Raw genomic sequence first — 20,898 nt, forward strand, 5'->3', positions numbered from 1 at the left:
CCTGCTGAATGTTAGTCAGATAGGTAATATGCCATATGAGTCACCCTGTGTAACTGTGTGACAGCAGCAGGTACCATCACACCACATGTGTCACAATGGTCAGGGTAGCAGAACAGTATGCTGCTGTAGTCCCAGGGGCAATAGCATATTATATAGTACTGTATTGTAATGTAATATATTGTGTTGTATTGTATTGGTATGTTGAGGTGCCTCCTTCGTGGAGTGGAACCACTGCTGCTGTCCGCCAGTGTACAGGTACATATCCTGTAGTCAGGCTAGTGTTACATAGCACTTCTATACGTGTGTTTAGCTCCTGTCAGAGTTTATGTAGCATGCAATCAGGTCCCATTCATGTTGTGTATTCTGCTTTCCTGAGGGTGGCTCTCACCTGGACATCTGTGATGACAGGGAGGTTACAGTCAGCTGGAATAACTATGTCTTATTTTGGGGGAGAGGGTGGGGTGACACCTGCACTGAACCTGTCTGCCACAATGTTGTCAATATCTGTGGTGTCAGTGAAATATTTGTTGTTGTGTACTAACTATGGGCATAGAGGATGGATTCTGACCAGGTTACTAACATAACTGAAGAAGGCCTTCTGGTTATCTGTAGTGTCCCTCTTGATTTCCCTCTCAAAGTTGCCCATGGATGTTTGTATGATGGAAAATAGATCCTTACTAGTGCTGCTCAGACATGCCCTCCCTTTATGGAATTATGCTCTGTCTTGCAGTAGCTTCCATCTTCTGTAATACAATCTGTCTATGGCTGGGGTCCACCAGACAGGATGCTGTCCCTTTGTGGAGAGTGTCTTGGTCACATATGGGATTGCATGATCCATGCATTCTCAGAGATGTCTGTAGAAAGCAATTGTGTAGGGGTCAGCATTGTGGGTTGTATCTGCCACTGGCCAAGTGGGCTGAAAGGATACCATGTCACTGTGACAAAGTGTAAAGTTTGCATCTGTAATGTTATTCACTATAGTCGTTTGTGCTGGTGGTGGAGGTGGGATATGTATATCCAGGGCAATTAGTGTGTGGTCAGCTCACAGTAGTTGATGATGTAGGCCATACAGTACCTAGATACAAACCCCCAGAGTGAGGAGGTGCTCTTGACCTGAATCAGTGGTCTGACTGCTGGGGTTTGATAGTATGTCGTATGGAGTGTGCCAGGTACTGTTGCACAGTTGCTGGCTGAGCACTGATACCTGGCCATTTACATGTGTATCCACCAATAGAAAGACAGATGCTATATATGTGAGATATGTTGTATCATAACAGTCGAGTAGCATGTGTAGTATGTGTGCTAAATTCTGCTGACATATATTGCTGATATTAGGTTATTTTCTTTTTCAGGTACATGGCTCACCCGCGGAATCCCACTTACTCCACAGCTGAGGATGAGGAGATACACCAGAGCCTGGTGCGGGATTATGCAATACTCTTTTCCCGCACCAGCCAGAATCAGCAGGAGAGGGCTGCACTGTGGCAAGACCTGGTCTGTCGGGTAAATGACATAGGCATGCATAATAGGACATATGAGCAGGTACGACATCACTGCAGTGATTTAATCAGAAATGTCCATCAGCGTGCGTCGGATATCCACAGGCAACAGGTCGCCACAGGTGGTGGGGTGGCTACACATCCCCCACTCACCAGACTGGAGGGACTACTCATGAGTGTAGTGGCTCCAGTCCGCCAGCAACAATAACAGCAGCAGACATGCATTATGATGGAGGCTGGAGCCACGCAGCAGCAAGACAGTGAGCGTGCAGGTAATATGCCATATGTATAGTTGACTGTTGTGTACACTGGTAGTTAATGCATGTGTCAGGTGTGTCCTTGGTTTGTAGCTGTCACCATAGTATTTAATGTGCAAGTGTGATATCCTCAATAATAGCAGCTGACCTGTGAAAGGCGACTGTTGTACTACTGACCTGTATCATACTCAGTAACAATGGCACAGTTGTGCCCACTGACATTAGTTTCTTCATGTCTGCAGGCCCCTCTGGTTTAACAGCAATGCAGCCTATATCCATGCTGGTGAGTGTGTATTAACAATTCCTGTAATAGTCTTGATAGTAATAGTAATATTCGGCTCACTTAGTAGTGCTCTTTGTATGCATGCAGGTGTGTCTGTGTCTGTGTGTTGATATCACGCATACTGAGTACTGTACAATTGTGTGAAACTGTGTGCATGTGTGCATGTGTGCACCTGTGCATGTGTGCATGTGTGCACCTGTGCATGTGCGCATGTGTGCATGTGTGCATGTGTGCATGTGCGCATGTGTGCATGCGCACACGTGCGCATGTGTGCATGTGTGCATGTGCGCATGTGTGCATGTGTGCATGTGTGCACCTGTGCACCTGTGCATGTGTGCACCTGTGCATGTGCGCATGTGTGCATGTGTGCATGTGTGCACCTGTGCATGTGTGCATGTGTGCACCTGTGCATGTGCGCATGTGTGCATGTGTGCATGTGTGCATCACTGGTAATGTGTAGACATTGTAAACTGTGTTTCCTGTTTCCCTCCCACAGCTTCTGGTGCTGCTCTGGTGTCATGTAGCAGGGAACCTGAATCAGGTGTTATGTTTGCATGGGATACTTTGCATACAGTTGTCAACATCCTTTCACACTGACCTAACACTGTAGTACTGTATAGTGTACTGGTTCAGTACTTTGACTGTGGTGGACAGTATCCTGGGCTTTAGTGCTATCACTGCTTTACATTTCCATAGTGAGCACAATAGCCTGGTTAGGGGCCAGTTGTGTACATCTGACCATGTTGCATTATGTTCAGATATGAACTACTTAAACCAGGCTTGTCCAACATTGGTAGTGTATTCCACAACATAGGTGTACATTTGCAAACACTAGCGATGTGCCCTAGTCCATTTCTAATGCTAGTCGGAGAGTGTGTTTGTCCTTCGACACACATTGTAAGTGGAGTTTGCCATGACATATGTCATGGTTAGTATACTGTGCCTCTGTATACCTGTGACATGACAGTGATACCCAGGATAAAGCTACCATCTCCCATCCACTCATCAAGATTCCTATTGAAGAAAATCGATAAGTGACTCTATGGGTAGCCTGTACTGGGAGTTTACTCATGGTTGGGGGTGGCTTCTGTGTTATGGATCATGCAGTACAGCTTGTCCTATGTAAGTCAGTGCTGGGGTTCAGGTCTCTCATGTGCATAGCTCACTGCCATTCAGATTGTACAAGATGCAGCATGTTTATTGATTCCAGCAACACAGGCAACACATGGCATCTGTGCAAGCTCTTTGATACTCCTGGTGAGGTACTGTTGGGGACTTTACGGTTGATGGAGGTGTCTGCTGAGGTACATCCCACAGGGGCTATTGTAGTCAATTGTAACGCTGATGAAGGATGACTGCAGAGCCACAATGACCTCCCCTTATCTATATCTGACAACCTTCATGATTAGGTGGGTATATGGTATGTTTCTGTAAACACTACAGCACATGTTTGTCCAATGCAGGATATCTATCACCTTGTGTCCCCAGGTCTCTCATTACATGTTAACTACGTAATGGGTTAACACCTATGTGGTAATTGGTGGGCACTTACTGTATATCCACGGGGTTGACTATACACTTTTCTGCAATTAGCTTGCTGACATGGCTATGGCACCAGTTGTCTGTTTCTATGTGGCCCTTTTGTGGGATGCTTGTGTCAGCTGGTGGATCATATATGGTAAGCAGTTTGTAGTCCTCTGCAAACATGTTCAGACACAGTCCTTCCATGTTGGCCTGTACCTATGGGACATATATACCAGACGAGGGAGATCCCAGGACCAAGCCTTGTGGGATGCCAGTTATATCTGGTTTGTAGTCTAACATGGCTGCAGCATGTCTGACCATGTCTGTTCTGTCCTTGGTCTGGTTTGCAACCCCTCTACTGACATAGGGGTTTATATTTAAGCTGGTGAGCTTATCTATAATGAACACGTAGGGTATTGTATAGAAGCCTTTGCAAGGTCCAGCTATGCTGTGTGGACCACATTGCCCTCATCAATGACCTTAAGGACTGTTTCAATTGAGTCAAACATGTTTAGGGGCAGGATCTGCACTTAAGAAAGCCACACTGGGTAGGGTCCGGTGTCAGTAGGTCTCCAATATCTTTATGTCTGCAGTACATGCTGATCCTTTCCATAGCTGTGCAGACCAAGCTTCTCAGGATTCTGGGGTGGTAGTTTTCAGTATCCATTCAGGCAACACCTTTGTTGAGAAGGACCACTGTTGTTGTACACTACTCTTTGGGTACATATCCTGTGGTAAGGCTGACATTGAGCAGTAGTGTGATTTGGCATTCCATTCGTCTTGGAGTCCATGTTGGACTCAGCCCAGGGCACCATCTTATACCATTGCTGCTGTGTGTTTTGCTTTGTAGATGCTGGCTGTTACCTCAGCATCTGCAATGTCAGGGGGCCAGCAGTCTGCTGGGATAGATATTTTGCATTCTGGGGGGGGGGTTGCACTGCACCTGTCAGGATGTATGTTGGCAATATGTGTGTGTGTTTGGTATGTTGTTTGTGATATTTGTGTGATTCAGAGCATATCTGTGAATTCCCAACACGGTTCCTACCATCAGTTGCGAAAGTCTTGGGATTATCCTTAGTGTCCTGTACAATTTGTATCTTCATAGGTTCATAGGTTCATCCTAGGCTATCCACCCTAGGACATTTGTTAGCCTAGCCAGAGTGTGTGTGGCTTTTACCACCCTTTGCTATGTGAATATAATGGCCATTTATGATTTGCTTTGCTGTGCCTCTGTCTGGACTTGACACAGTGAAGACCCCCAGTGTAACTCTACAATCATCCATCCACTTGGCAAGATTCCTGTTGAAGAGTGTCAGTGAGGGGCTCTGCCTAACATGGAGTGGGATTCTGGTCCAGGGTGTGGGGAGCCTCTGGATTATGTATCTGTCCCTCCAGCACATCCTATTTCATTATTTGTTGAGGTTGACATCTCTCACTCTCACAGCTCCGATGGCTTTGAGTTTTCTGGGGTGGAGCATGTCCATTACTCCTGTGTTGGGCATGGCCTTGTACAACAGGCATGCAATGCCTCTGTGTAGGCAGTATGTGACTGCATTCAGCTGGGGTGTCTACAGCCAGGCAGCATATGACATATATTTGAGACCCTTTATCCTTTTGGTGAGGTACCTTTGAGGTCTTTCTAACTGCTGCAGGTGTCAGGTAAGGTACATCCCATATGAGGCATTGTACTAGATTATGGGTGTGATAAGAGAACAGTATAGGGGCACAATGACCTCTGTTGATGTAGATGTGAATCCTTTCATGATACGGTGTCCAATGTAGACAGTCTTTCTAGCCACATTGGCAATGTGAGTGTCACATAACAGGTTACTGTCCACTTGTGTCCCTAGGTCCCTGATTACTCCTTCCATACATAATGGTTTACCACCTATGTGGTAATTTGTGGTACCTTGTTTGGTATTTGGTGGGACATTCATACTGTCCAGTGTCTTCAGGACAGCTGGGTGGGGTTCCTGTGTGTGAGAGTGTGGTCTGTAGCATGCTATAGACTGTACAGCAGTCTTTCCTACAGTTAGTTGCACATGGGTGGACTCCAATGCCTTGTGCATTGTCAGTTACCTGGACGTATGGGTGTCTGTGCTGAATAGGGATACTCACCCTCCTTTTATGTTTTGTTCCAGGTTTTGGGGCCATGACACATGATATGTGGTATAACCTGGTAGAGCTGGTGTGCTGTCAGGAGGCTTGCAGCAGGTTTCTGTCACTGCACAGACATCGATGTTCCCCATACTGGGGATGGCCTCGGGAGCATGCATATTGGGGTTTACACATCTGGCATTGGTCAGCATTACCCTTATGTTTCTTTCCACTTATGTTTTCTAGGGTGGTGGGTTAGTCTTTTCAGCCTTGCCTACGAAAGGCTCTATGGAGGTGGCAAAAGCCTTATCCAATATCCAGACGCCCAGGGGTAACAGGTGCAAGCCATCCCAGGAACAGCTGTGTGGCTTGTCAAGCATGACATCCCAAGCAGACAGACATTGGATCCCCTTGGAATGACACCAGTAAGTGTGCCACTTGCTATGACTGATCATTCTGTGTTTGTACTGTGGCATTATTCTTGGTAAGGGTAGGATGCTGCAAACGGTGAGTGTCATACCGGCCTGGACTACATAATCAGAGAGCTCATCTATGTCTCTTTTCATGTAGTCTAGGGAGGTACATCTCAGGTCATTCACACCAGCATGGACTATGACTGCATCATATTTCTACTTGCTTTGGGGTGACCTGCATACTTGTGTTATGTGGTGTATTGTGGCAGCCTACAGGCAGCTTACTGTACCCTTTCCCTTGTTCAGTCTGGTGTGTGGGACAGCAGTGTGTCTCACTATGGAGTCACCTATTACAACTGTATGAGGCATGTTGTTTCTCCTTCTGGCCTGTGACTGTTTGGCACACCAGCTTTGTGTACTATGTGTTGCATGTGCTATGTTTGGAAGTTGTTTGATTGGGTGTCTGCTTTAGAGGCCTCTGTTGGTGTGCTGTGTTTGTAATTTGTGCCTCTGGGAATGTTTTTCTGTGTTTATGTCTTTGGTTTGCAGTTGTGATAGGTCTATGTGGGACTGTGTTTGTGGTGTGTGTGTGGTTACCTTCTCCTCCTGACTAGTTTTGGGAGTACTGAGTTGAGGGAGCTCAGCCTCCAGTTTGGATAGATGGTTGCATCTCTCACATATATTTGTATTTCTTGGGTGGAGTTGGGGCTTGTCTGTGTACTTGGGGCAGGTGTAACATTGCCTCAAGATTCACAGATTCAACTTGTTGTGGCTGGCCTTAGTGGATTGTATGTGTGGACATATTTTATTGCCATACTACTGATCAGTGATTACTTCATTGTTTATGTTTGCTCTATCATGTAGTAGCTTCCTCATTCTCTTGCATGGTTTGGTTATGGCTGGTGTCCACCATGCCAGATGCCAGCGTGTATGGCATTGTGTCTTGTTTTAATTTAGGATTGCATAATCCAAGCATTCCTGGCAGTGTTCATGGAATGGCTGTATTACAGGTTCTGAGGTGTGGCCCATATTTTGCACCTGCACAGGACCTTTAATGGATTCCACATCAGTTTGGAGGAGTGCAAATATTGCTTTACACATGTTTTCCACCGTGGTTTTCTGGCCAGGGACTGTGGTCAGGATTTCTATATCCAGTGTGATTATGCTATGTTCTGGTTTTACCAGTGAGCAATACACTTCTCGTCTTGCCATCCAGTACCCATGTTGCTGATTATCACATCCAGTATGCTTACCCCTCTTGTGGGAGTGGTATGTTGCTCCTGGGCATTTTGGTTTATGGATTCTATGAACATTTCGCCTACAGTGTTGGAGCTAGTATAATGCTCACAGTGTATGTCTGGGTATTTTCAGTCACCCAATACAATGTGGTTTGGAGGACTTGATATATTCATGTATTCCAGCATAGGCCAGGTGCAGTTCCTGGTGTTGGGACAGTAGTCTGTAGCAGGCTATAAACTGGGGGGCAGTTTTAGCCACTGTTACTTGACCATGGCTAGTCCATGCTGCTTCTTGTTGTGGTACCAACATGGGGGTGTGGTTATCCTTGACAATTCTTGCTAGTCACCCTCCTTTTGTAGCTTGTTCCATGTTTTGAGGCTGTACAACACAGTATGAGGTGCAACCTGGTAGTGTTAGTGTGCTGTTGTGAGCCTTGACTCAGTTTTCTGTTACAGCACAGATATCAACATTCTCCATACTGGGTGAGTTTAGACTGCATGCATCTTGCTGTTTCGACTTATCCCTTATCTTATTCTTATCCCTTCTGATACCTATGGAGGTAGGTTTGTGTTTTGAGCCTTACCTATTCAGGGCACGCTGTGGGTAACAACAGCCTTTGCCAGTATCCATACGGCCTGCACTGATAGGTGCACGCCAATCCTAGCAGGTGGAGCATCATGTCATGCTCAGCATGTCATCCCAGGCTGCACACATTGGATCCCCTTTGACTAACTGTGATACTTTAGTCAATTATTGCACTTGATCATCTCATTGTCATATTGTGGCATGATGCTTGGTGAGGGTAGGATGTTAGTCAGGGTCCTCAGGTGTGCATATAGTACATGGTGTTACATTACTTAACACATGGCATTCATGCCTCAGGTGGTGCTGCAGGGCTGCCTCTGTCGGATGCACATATTACACTCCCTGTACATGTTTGTGAGCAGGTCATGTCATTTTAGGCATCCCTGTTATTATCTGAGTGAGTCAGAGGGGGTATCATTCCCAGGGTTCCTACTGAGCCAGTGTATGTGCTATGCGTTGCCTCTTTGCCAAGGCCAGGGCATACTGGGCACGCCTCCTTCTGCCTACTGGGGCAGGCTCAGGTTGTTCCTCCTCCGAGTCACGCTCTGCCTGTGATGGCCTTGGCAATGGTGGGGGGCTATTTGGCCCGGCCCTATGCTGGTCCTGCTGCAGCTGTTTTTGCAAGATCATATTATGTAGCATAACACATACCATGACAATTTGAGTACATGTAGTTGGTGTGTACTGCAAGGCTCCACCAGATGTGTCCAGACACCGGAACCGTGACTTGAGCAGCCCAAACACACACTCTATTACATTACGTGTATGTGGATGTGTCTCATTATGGTGCACACCAACTCAAACAGTGTTACAGCTCTGCCAACAGGCTTCTACATGCTAAGTCTGCCCTACACACGCGCACACCCGCGCAAACAGTGTTAAACATCTCCCAACATGCTCCCACATGCTCAGTCTCCGTTACACGCGCGCACACTGTCTTACTCGTGCTTCATGGCATGCACACGTGCGCATGCACGCCCGGCAAGAAACTTTGGTGTAGGCAACAGTGTACACCTTCCATTTCTTGACTTTCTCATGCTTATCTAGTGGCACACCTCTTTCCATGATATCTGTCTGACATCTGTCATGTAACTCTGACCTCCAATGAACTGCATTTCTTTCTACCATTCCCCCCTGTGATGTCACCTATCTCCTACTCTGTTCCTCCCCCTTTTGTAACTCTTACACTACTCAGAATGTGCTGATTTGCTATGTGACATTGGAATTCAGTATCCTAACACTCATTTGCATCAGATTGCCTACTAATGCTTAATTACATCTCTTAGACTCAGCTTCCCCCCTTAGCAACCACTACACGGTGGCCATGTTGTTTTTGGTCTGCTGGTCCCTGCATTGAAATTCTATGTATTGCATAAAACCCACATTTGTGGGTTTATAACCTTCGTTTTTATGTTTTATACAGTGCAGCCAGTTTGTGCGGGGTTGCGCTGGGTTTAAACATCGGCGATCACCGAAAAAAAAAATTATATTTTTAATATTTTTGCATCAGGTTACCTTGCCAATGGCCACATATTTGGCCATTGGCATGCTGCCTGACACATATGCACCCTTTATTTGGAGCTGACATGGCTCCATTGCGGTTTTTGCAGAAACATACTCAGTTGTCAACTGAGTACATTTCTGCAGCTAAAACGGCTCTTACACAGGCTGTTCTGGGCTTTCTGGATTGCTAATCATCCTCATTTGCATGCTATTCGGCTGCAAGTGAGGTGATTAGCTTATCCACGCCAACTCCGTGTAAGAGACATTTCAGCTTGTCTCTTACACGGACTTTGGGCTGTTCCTGGATCACGAAGGCTGCATGGAGTCTTACACTACTCTTAGACTCCGTGCAAGCCTTTGTGAATCTGGCCCTAAGAATGTTAGATGGAGGGATGGTATGCATTGGATAACACTGGATGTGAAGAGCCTTTACACGGACATCAGACATAATTTTGGGCTTGAAGCCCTTAGACTTCAAATGGGTAGCAGCCCCCTTACATATTACATTTTAGAGGTAATTAAATTTTGTTTGGAAAATAACTTTTTACTTTGAAGATCAGATTTACCATCAAGTACAAGGAATGACAATGGGTTCTCCCTTTGCCCCTATGTACGCCAGTCTTTTTATGGGGATGATGGAAAAAGAATATATATATATATATATATATATATATATATATATATATATATAAGAATTCTTTTTTTTTTAAAATATGTTAGATTTTATCTTAGGTTTATTGATGATTTCGTTTTTTTGTGTGAGGGTGGTGTACATTTAGTACCACACTTTGTGGAAGAAATAAAGTGGAATAGGTTTCAGATAGCATTCAGTGGTCTACAATATAGACAGGAAGTCTCATTTTTAGATATAAATCTGTATGGAGTAGTGGGTGAATGTATAAAAATAAGTATACATAGGAAATTTAATGAGCTGAATCAATTTCTAATAGGCACTAGTTTTCACCCAAGACATACTTTGGAATCATTGCCATTTGTGGAATTTTTAAGAAGATCTAGATTGTGTAATGATGAGAGTGTTTTTAGAGAAGAATTAGAACAAACCACAGCAATGTTTAGGAATAGAAGATATGATGTAAAAAGTATTGAAAGAGATGTGAGGAAGGTATTAAATATTAGATATGGAACAGATAAAACAAAAAGTTATGGGACAGAATATGGTAGTGGAAGGAATAAAATGGATACAGATAGTTTATTTTTGGTTCTAGGATATAATGTGTTGAGTGAGAATATCAAACAAATTATGTTTCATTATTGGGAATTTTTTAAAAGTTTTGATGAATTAAATGGGCCGGTGAATAAAAAGTTAATATTTTCTAATAAGAGAGGTAGAAGCATACGAGACATGGTTGCACACACCAAATTTCATAGGCCAGACACTAATTTGTCTGTGCAGCTTTGGAATAAAGAGATGAGATCTTGTAGAAAGTGTAGGGGATGTCCCTATATCAGGGACTGCCTGTGCTATTGGACTTCTGGACTGCAGTCCCCTCAACTGTAAAATAAAGAAAAAGAAGTCTATGCAGTTTTAAACTGCATAGACTGTCCTGGAACTTGCTGGGAAAACACATCAGGGTCAGACTGAAACGTCAGCAGTCTGGAGTTTGCTGCAGTCTCGTCGGGCAGGGTCTGGTGTGGATTTGCACGGGTTTTCATAGCTTAGAATATATGTGTGTATTTGCATGGGTTTTCATAGCTTAGAATATATGTGTGTGTGTGTTTGTAAATGCCCCAGGTGCAATATACTGGTGGTTAGACTCATGGTGGTGTGGTAAGGAATACCTCTGGCTTGAACCCTGTACCTTGTATGCAGGTGTTAAATACCTGAATTCCCTACCCACCACCATTTGTAAAAAAAAATTGCAGATTTTTGCCTCATATTTGATCTGATCTGTTCCTCATAATATCTGTGGTTTGTAAATATCGCAATGCTTGATATTTGATGGTGCAGTGGTAGCATTGGTGCCTCACAGCTGCAGGTTTTCAGGTTTGATTCTTGGCTGGGGAGCCTTTTTTGTGGGGTCTGTATCTTTTCCCTGTGTTTGTGTGGGTTTGCTTTTGTGTCCTCCCATGTTACAAAGACATGTCTGCATTATTTCTTCCTGGGCCTCTGCTGAAAATTGTTTTTCTTGTTCCAAGTCAGACTGCCCTGATTAACAAATGTTAAATAAAATTGACAGGCATTTGAATTTCAGACTTCAGGTTTCTGAATGCTTAATCCCTTGCATATCTGATGGTGCAGTGGCAGTATTGTCGCCTCACAGCTATGGGTTTTCTGGTTTGATTCTTGCCTGGGGTGCCTTCTGTGTGGAGTCTGCATCTTATCCCTGTGTTTGTGTGGATTTGCTCTGGTGTCCTGCCATTTTACAAAGACATATGTCTACAGTATTTCTCCCTGGGCCTCTGCTGAAAATTGTTTTTGTTCCATCAGAAGTAAAATTGACAGGCATTTGAATATCAGACTTCATATTCTTCAGAAAATACATAGTAAAACAACTTTTTATTCTAGCAATAAATATATAGTAACACAACCTTTTATTATAGCAATTTTCTAAGTTTATAAGATGGCTATTTGAAATTTGTCCTTATTTTTGGGACTGTATTACCCTGTTATTGGATTTGTCCAGGTGTTTTGTGCTAAGGTTGACAGCTATGGCAAGAACTGAATTCACTGAATATGTTTGAGGGCTGTATTCCCTCATTACTGGGCTTGTCCAGGTGTTTTGTGCTAAGAGGTTGACAGCTATGGTGAGAACTGAATTCATTAAATGATAGCCATTTAAGTTTCAGTCTTCCTCTCTTTCACAAAGCAGGTGATTTGGCATAGTGGTATGTTGTTCTGACTCTTTTGCACAGGGACCTTGGCAGTAAAATGTATGGTGGTAACACAGCATTTTATTCCAGCAGCTTTCCAAGATTATACAAGCAATGTTTAATGTGTCCCTGGTTTTAGCCCTTTTGACCCACCCCAATAAATTTGGCTTTTTCCAGATTTCTTGTGCTATGAAGTTGAAATGCAGTTGAGTATTGAATAGATTTTACAAGGAGCTGAGAGCTGCAGGGGAAGAGAACTTTAGTGCTGATTATGCTAAATCAGCTCACATTGCTAATAGCACAACAGGATGTGTGCTTGTGTTTGATGCAGAAGGTTGTTGGTTCTACTCCCATAAGGGGTGAATGCTGCCGTACTGAAAGTTAAGATACTAACTATGAGCATGTTATCAGTTTGCCATCAATTTCCTATTGCAATATTACTAGCTTATTTTTCATGTAATTTCGGCAATTTATTCCTCAGGGGCATCAGACACTTTATTTTTCGATGAAACCATGAAATATAAAGGTGATTGCTAGCAGCAACCTCTTCATTACAGATTTATTTAACCTGGAATTATTTAGATGACTTTTTTACTACTTCAGAGATTGTGCATATTTACTGATAATGGTGGACTGTAGAATTGTGCATATTTACTGATAATAGTGGACTGTAGAAGTTTGAGTAGACTTTTATGATGGAAATGTTCTGAATTGGGCAGTTTTGTCATTGGTGCATGCATTTTGTTTCATTGTTTACTGGAAAAATGTTCAAAGCAATAGGAGGGTGTATCAAAGACCACATGTATGTTTCATATGCAAGGGGTCTATGATTTGAAAACAGCCCAGAATTAATCTTTATCTGCCACGGGTAAAATGGATTTTCTTTGAATGTGGGTTTCAGTGTTGTTTCAATGAATGTGAGTTTCAATGGCAGAGAAGTTTTAATGCCAAGTTTGTTTAGCAGATGTCTTAATGTTTGTGCTGTAAAATGCAAAATAAAACTTTCAAATGAAGTTCAAATCATCATAGAAGTAAATCAGTATGCACATTAGTGTTTATGGTAAATGGAGTGAAATAGCCAAGTAATGGATCTTTGGAATGGCTGCAGGGGGAGGCTCCATTCGACCATGTTTTTGTGAGGGGGAAGGGCGGCAAACTTAGGCAGCCCCAGCTGAACCATACCTCCCAACTGTCCAGATTTTCAAAGAATGAATAGATTTTTTGCTTCTTATTTTTGGTTTGTTCCTCATAAAATTTGTGGTTTTCTGGCAAATCATTTAGGAATTAAGTCACTAAATAATGACACACTGAGTTTCAGACTTCATAACCTTCAGAAAAATGCATGCTAAAGTAAGACCTGTTCTATCAACTGTCTCAGTTTATACAAGAGCAATTTTTAGTACTGTTTATATGTTCCCCCAATATATTTGGCCTTGTCCAGATGTATTGCATTAACAGTTTGAGAGGTACTTGCAAATAAATTGCTTTATAGAATTAGGCACAGCCAAACCTCTCAACTGTCCCTGATTTTGGCTCAAAATGTTGCTCTTCCCCTAATGATCCCTCCACAAAATAGCAATTTTGGAAGAAAACATGGAGGGTTTATAATTAAGAAATAACAGTAATAATCAGTTAGATTACTTTTATTTCAGAAATGCATGTAGATTCTTTTATTTTGTCAGCTGCTCAAGTTAGCAGTACTAATATTAAAGTGTCCCTTCTTTGACAGGTTCCCAGCTGTATTGTGTTGCTAGTTTATATTTTTATATCACATTTTTGGTCCATTTTTCATAAAATTGTGTTTTTTTGGCAAATTAGTGACAAATCATTAAAGACTGAAGTTAGAAAATAATGACAGACATTTGAGTTTCAGATTTCATACCATTCAGAAAATTCATACTAATGCAAGACCTATTATCTTTCTAAGTTTATAAGAACAATATTTTAAAAATTGTCCTTATTTTTGGGCCTTTGTCCCATTTCTTTGTATGGCTTTGTCCAGATTTCTTGCTCTGAGGTTGAGAGGTATGACAAATGTGTCAGGGCCATCACAAGTCAGCCAGAGACATTTCAAACTGTGACATACTTGTTGCACCCCACTCCCCCATGTAGTGACTCTGGATGTGTCGAAGCAAGGCAAGGAGTAGTTATGCAGTGTAAATGTGCAGAGTACCCCCATCCAAGGTAGACACAAGTACTAGAGTGGCTTTTCATCTGTCCTTGATTTTGCAGAATGGTCTGGTTTCTGTCATATTTTTTGTACTGTTGATTTATACTTATTACTCAAAGTGCCTGTTGCTCTGTGTTTAAGTAGCAATACTTTAATGACCATCAGATAAGCTTGGCTGAGATTGCAAGATGCAAGTAAGCTTTAATAAGCATACTGTTAAAGAATTGCCAACATTGAAAGCCTTTCTGTTGCCATGTAGAGAATACTTAACTAGATAATGTATAAGCCTTGGGTATTGAAATGCATATGCCAGTATTTGTAATAAAGGACAGGATTACATTATTTTAAGTGTCTCATTATACTTGGAGACTTCCAGTCATCTCTGCAGGCTTTACCCGTAAACAGAATGCCAATCGTGTGGTCCATAACCTGTACAGTAATCCTTTTAAGCAATGTATCTTGAGCTTATTTCTTGTTTGCTTTTCATTTTTTTTACTTTGATCATGTTTTCACCATGAAACAAGTAGATAGTTGTCAGGCAGCAGGTCTTTTTTTGGATAAGGAACATTTTTACAAGTGGGGGCATCAGAGATTTCTACTTTCAGCATGTTACTTGGTACTTTAATAAATCTGAATATAAATTATAATTAGGACTGCAGTGCAGGAAGTGGTTTGAGTTGAATGCTGCTTGTTTTTCTTATACTTGATTTTGACTGGCATTCCATTAATGTATTTAAAAAAAAAGTTATTTATTTTTTCATGCCTCACAACCTTTTTTGTTTCTATCTAGATATTAAGCTGTCATGCAGCCAATGCATTGAAATATTTTTATTCTTCTACACTTCATTTTGTCTTGATTGGACTCTCATAATGACGGTTTGGCACCCAGGGCAGTATATTTAGTTTTTGTGGTTTTGAGCATAGCTCCTCCCCTTTCTAGTTGGCCACACCCCTTCCCATTGGCCCCATCCATTCAGCTGTCTCCTGCAGCCCCCCTTTGATTTGAAGTCACCAGCCACCACTGCCCTATATTATAAACACTTTTCATACTATAAATGGTATCCACTTTAGTGTAAATGGGGAATATAATTGTAGAACAGAAGGGGTAGTATATGCTATTAGATGTACATGTAATATGTTCTATATTGGACAAACAAAAATAATATTTAAAGTTAGATTGTTAGAACATTTGAGGGACATTAGGACAGGTAAGATAGAAAGCCCCTTAGCCCAACATTTTAGAAGTTTCCATAATGGAGATCCTGAAGGACTTAAGGCAACTATTTTAGAACAGATTTGTTTAAAGAATAATGATAGGGAAACATGTAATCTTTTTAAAAAAGAAACAATATTTATTTTAAAATATGGTACGTTAACACCTAAGGGATTAAATGCTGAATGTTGTTGGAAAAGTGTTATATGAAATGGGACACTGACACTTTAAAAGTTTTAATTGAAATTTAATTGATTTTTTTAATTCACTGTTTAATTGTTTATTGATTGAAGTTGTTGGTATTATATAAAGGATTGCTGAATTTGTGTATTTTACTCCTTGAAGGCTGTTTGTAGCTGAGGAGCTAGAGAAATAAAAAACTTTTTGTTGCTTTGGTGGTATCGTTTGTGTAGAAGCACATACAGTTTGGTGTTGCAGAGCTGGACGTTGACCATGTCTGGAATAGTTCTGTTATGGCGAGTATAACAAAAGGTAATAGCCTTAGACAAGCATTTGGAAATAGTCTTTTCTGACACAAGTTGTCCCTTCTTCTTACCCCCACAAGAAATGAACAATTTATCCAAAGGTCTAAAAGATTTAACTCTGTCACCAGAGTACACCGTACACATCCAAGGTATGAAGTATCCTTTCTCCCTCATTTTTATGTTCAGGAAAGAAAACAGGGAGATGGTTAGTTTTGCTTAAAATAAACTGCAATATGATTTTAGGTGTAAAAGAAGGAATAGTTCTCAAAGAACCCCTGCTCTTAGGAAAATGAGATAGGTTGACTCACCATAAGAGCATGCAACTCAGATACCCTTCTTGCAGAGGCCAGAGCAATTAGTGCCATTGTTTTCCACATAAGCAACCTCTAGTCACATAGGTTAGCTGGTTCAAATGGAGTAAGTGTTAGCTTCTCAAGATAAAATTAAGATCCCAAAGAAAGGCAACTGATTATATGGAGGCCTCTCATGCAAAACACCTTTCAATAACATTTTGACACAAGACTGCATTGATAGAGGAGGATCCATGGGCAGACACACTGAAATGGCTGATAAATGAAACTTGATAGAGGAATAAGAAAGGGCATAGAATACTGACTCACAATAATATTGTAGAACCAGAGAACAATTAGCCCTGATTGTGTACTGGTTATGCTGTTAGCATCAATTAGAATATATTTTCCATTTGCTAATATATGATTTTCTAGTAGCAAGCTTACTTGCCTCCATTAGTACCTGCTGCATGACCTCACTGACATGACAACAGTTGTCTAAAAGGAATTAAGACTATATCGCCAAGGCAGCTAATTGAACATTGATGCTGAGGTTTATCAAACACCCCTGTTCTTGTGTGAGTAAATTCAGACTGAGAGAAAGCTTATGGTAATTGCCCATGGCCATTTCCAAAAGAAGGGAGAACCACAGTTGCATGGGTCAAAAGGGAGTCACCACAGTGATCTTGGTGGAGTCCTTCAGAATCTTCAGAAGTCTCTGGATGCTAGTGGAAAGGGTGGGAAAGCATACAGGAACATTACTCTCACCATGGCTAGGCTTGTACAGGCCCAAGGGCTAATAGCCTAGTACCAACCTATGAACCTATGAACTCTCAAAGGAAAAGAAAAGGCATCTGTCTTCCAGGCCTTCTTGCATGGAGTCCTGGAACAGAAACTTGCCAGTTGATTGTTCAGACATGAGGCAAAAAGGTCTACTTGAGGAACTCCCTACAGATGGATCAAATCTTGAAAGATCCCCAATCTATTTTCCATTTGTGAGGATTTGCCCTGGTCTTGCTCAGGTTGTTTGCCTCACAGTTTTGCTCTGATGGACTGTAGGATACCTATAGATTGAGATTGTGCCATTAAGCTGTATCCCAAGCTAACATGGCTAGTCTGCAAAAGGGTACAACCTAGTTTTCCCTTGCTTGTCGATGTACTATCTGATTGTGGTGTTGTCTATGACCAACTAAAGAGGTCCCAGGAACCAAAGATGGTTCAGAGTATTGATTGCCTTGATCAGGGCAAGCATTTCCTTGAGATTTATGTGCTTGCATCTGTCCTTAGTGTCCCACATCACCCCTGCACTTGTATCCCTCCTGAAACTACTCCCTAAGCAAAGTCTGAAGTGTCGGTGGTAAGTGACTGCTTTGAAAGCAGGGAGGGAGAAGAGGTGACTTGGATTTAAAGAGATCTGTTATATCTACGAAAATATTTCTCTTCTGACAAACCCTAGTACTGGGATTTGAAAAGATAAAGGATGCTGATACTGGGACCAAAGACATAAGATACACTGCACCTTTTTCATGTGGATTCTTGCTCTGTTAAGATAGTTAAATGTATTATTCCAATATAACAAGAATAACTAAAATTATGATTGAATACCATAAGATTTGTTTACTAATATAATTCTTTAGAATTATTTACAATTTTGCATTAACTGTTTGGATGTGTATTGATATGTATCTTTGCCATGTAAGTTTGTCTTTATTATTCATATGTTTCCTGAACTTTTCTGTATCATATAGTAAATTATGTTTTAAATAGGTTTACTATTTTTCAAACAAGCCTATTCATTTTTACACTCTGTGTTAACTAATATATATATATGCTTATTAGCCATTTTTAATTTTTCAGTGGTATAAAATAATATATATGTAATTTAACCAGTATTCTCACATGTGAAGGGTTGGATTATACCACTATTTGTCACTGGCTGGTGTATGCTATAAATATTCATGATTTTGTTCTTATTTGATTCTTTACTTTTCACTGAAGAAGGCATTTCGCCGAAACCAGTTTGGATTTTTTGAAGAATCATTGGACATTTGCATGTTCTGTTTGGAGATTTATCTGTGTAAACTTCCCATAAAATATTGGACCGTCTATGCTGGCTGCTAGTGTTTTTTTTTTTTTTTTCTGTTAAGATAGTGCCTGATTTGTCTGTGGACATCCAAAATATGTACCATCCAAGGTAGAATCATAGATACCAGGAGATGTAAAATCCTGAGGTATTCCCTTGGAGTGAGTGAAGTGTGAGTGGAGAACCTTAGAAGCAGATCAAGATAAAGAGCTATTTTTCATGTGGAAGAAAACTTATTTGAACTGAAGTGTCTAGCTGACATCACAGGAACACAATCGAAAATATCTGAAGGGTCAGGAAAGACTTTTGAACATGCTCTTGGAGATCTCTCACCCATTCAAGAGATTCCTGATACTTTTCTGACACTTTGAAAAAGACTCTGCACTGTTAAGAAAGTGATCTAAATATGGAAACATATTTTGAAAAAGACTCTGCAATGTTATGGAAGTAATCTAAATATGGAAAATATAGATATCCCCCGGATTCATGAAGCTTGGTGCAAGGCCGGTGTAAGGCCTGCACCGGCCGTGCGGCGTATAAATGGTGTAGTAGCGCCATATGCATATTAATGAAGGTGCGCCGCTACCACATCCACGTGCATAGGACACGTGCGCGAGTGCATGGGGCGTGACTAAGCTGCGACCGGAGGCGTGTCAATGTCGGCTGGCGATGAGTAACCTAAACTGCTGAATATTATAGCCTGCCTGCCATAGTAATCGCACCTATCAGTGTCCGTGGATAATGAAACGTATGCAAAGCATGCAAGACAGTTCCTGGCCACACAAAATGGAGAACCAAACAGAAATGCACGCAACATAAGATAATATTCTGTCCATGGAACAAATGATATTTAAAATCGTGTATCCGTAATGTACTGCACTGTCAGAAGTTATACCCAGTGGAAGTGAAACGCATCATGTCAGCATGCCGCCAATACACACATCTAGCCCCATGGGTATGGTCACCAGCAGTTCCACAGTGGTAGTGATAGTACACAGCAGGGTAGTTGTGGCTATATAACAACCGTAAAGAAACCTGACAGTCCAAATTGTATACCAAACACACACAAACATATGTATATTAAAATGTGCTACACACATGAACAGGAACATACCCGTCACATACACATAGGATGTTATACGCAGAACCGGGATATCCAAAAGTAGAACCCATGCATGCAAATGCAATACGCAACAACCCCAGTATAGCACATAACCCGCACCCATGTCCGAATGTCCACCAAATCCAGCTACCAGCCTTGCGCATCCGTACACCTGCACATAGCGAGTATTCCCCATATGTAGTAGGAAGTATCGTCCTAGGCAGTGTCCGGATTGCAAATATGTATCCTACGAATGTAAACATCCCATCACAGGTACGTAAATCCAAATGCCTGCGTGTTAATGTTACGGCAAAATGTGTGTACATCCCGCGTGGGATAAGTAACCTGTTGAAACCTCAGAGTTGTGTACACGCCACGGTGTCCATTACTGTACACATCTGGACAAAACATGTATGTGTAGTCACGGTACTGTTCAGTTTCTACACAGACATGCAATTCATACTACTCAGGATGGAACAGCTGTCCACCATGCAGGTCACCCCACTAGGGTTGCCACCTGTTGAGATGGCCAAGGTGGGACATCCCTTGTAGAAATGTGAGAATTTGCAGGATAAAACATACCCCCGGCCAGTGTAAAGGACAGAAATACACGTGTATGCCAAGATAAAAGCTCATGCCATAGCATTTGAATAGCTTATGCTATCCCAAATAATAGTTATGTGTACCAGATACAGAATACCTGTATCATGCAACTAGTACAGAAAATAAGAAATATATTATTGTCTTAAAATCACAGGACATTTGCCATGTCTTAGTTGTCATCGCAGGACACAACTGTCCAAAGTGGGACCTCCCCTCACAAAGAGGAACAAGTGGTAACCCTACACCCCACCGAATTATCGACAGTATATATTCAACTCAATCACATACCGACACCACCTCTCAACCTATTACAGCAACAAAACCTGGACAAAGCCCAAAAGGATGGGAGGACAAATAGGGACAGATGTAATTACTGCTCCCACAAGCTTCTAAAGTTCACTGAATAATAGTATGTACATAAGCAGGAATTGTTGTGAAGGATGTGGGGTAGTCCCCAGTATTACAGAGGTCCGTACAAATATACTGTAACAAACCGTCACATATGTTGACTGTACTACTGCATACCCGTAGTTAATTAATAGTTACGTCATGTGCAAAATAATAACCCCCGTAAGAATGAATACAGGAAATAGTCAAATGTGAATGGGAACACCACTCACCATGGATTATGTATCGTAACCACCCCCACCCATATTATGTATTGCCAACATCATAAGCTGCGGACAGGTGCCCAAACACCTGTGTCTGTAAACAGATTAA

Source organism: Protopterus annectens, chromosome 11.part0 (genome assembly GCF_019279795.1).
Source record: "Protopterus annectens isolate FY-2018-M chromosome 11.part0, PAN1.0, whole genome shotgun sequence".
NCBI lineage: Eukaryota > Metazoa > Chordata > Ceratodontiformes > Protopteridae > Protopterus > Protopterus annectens.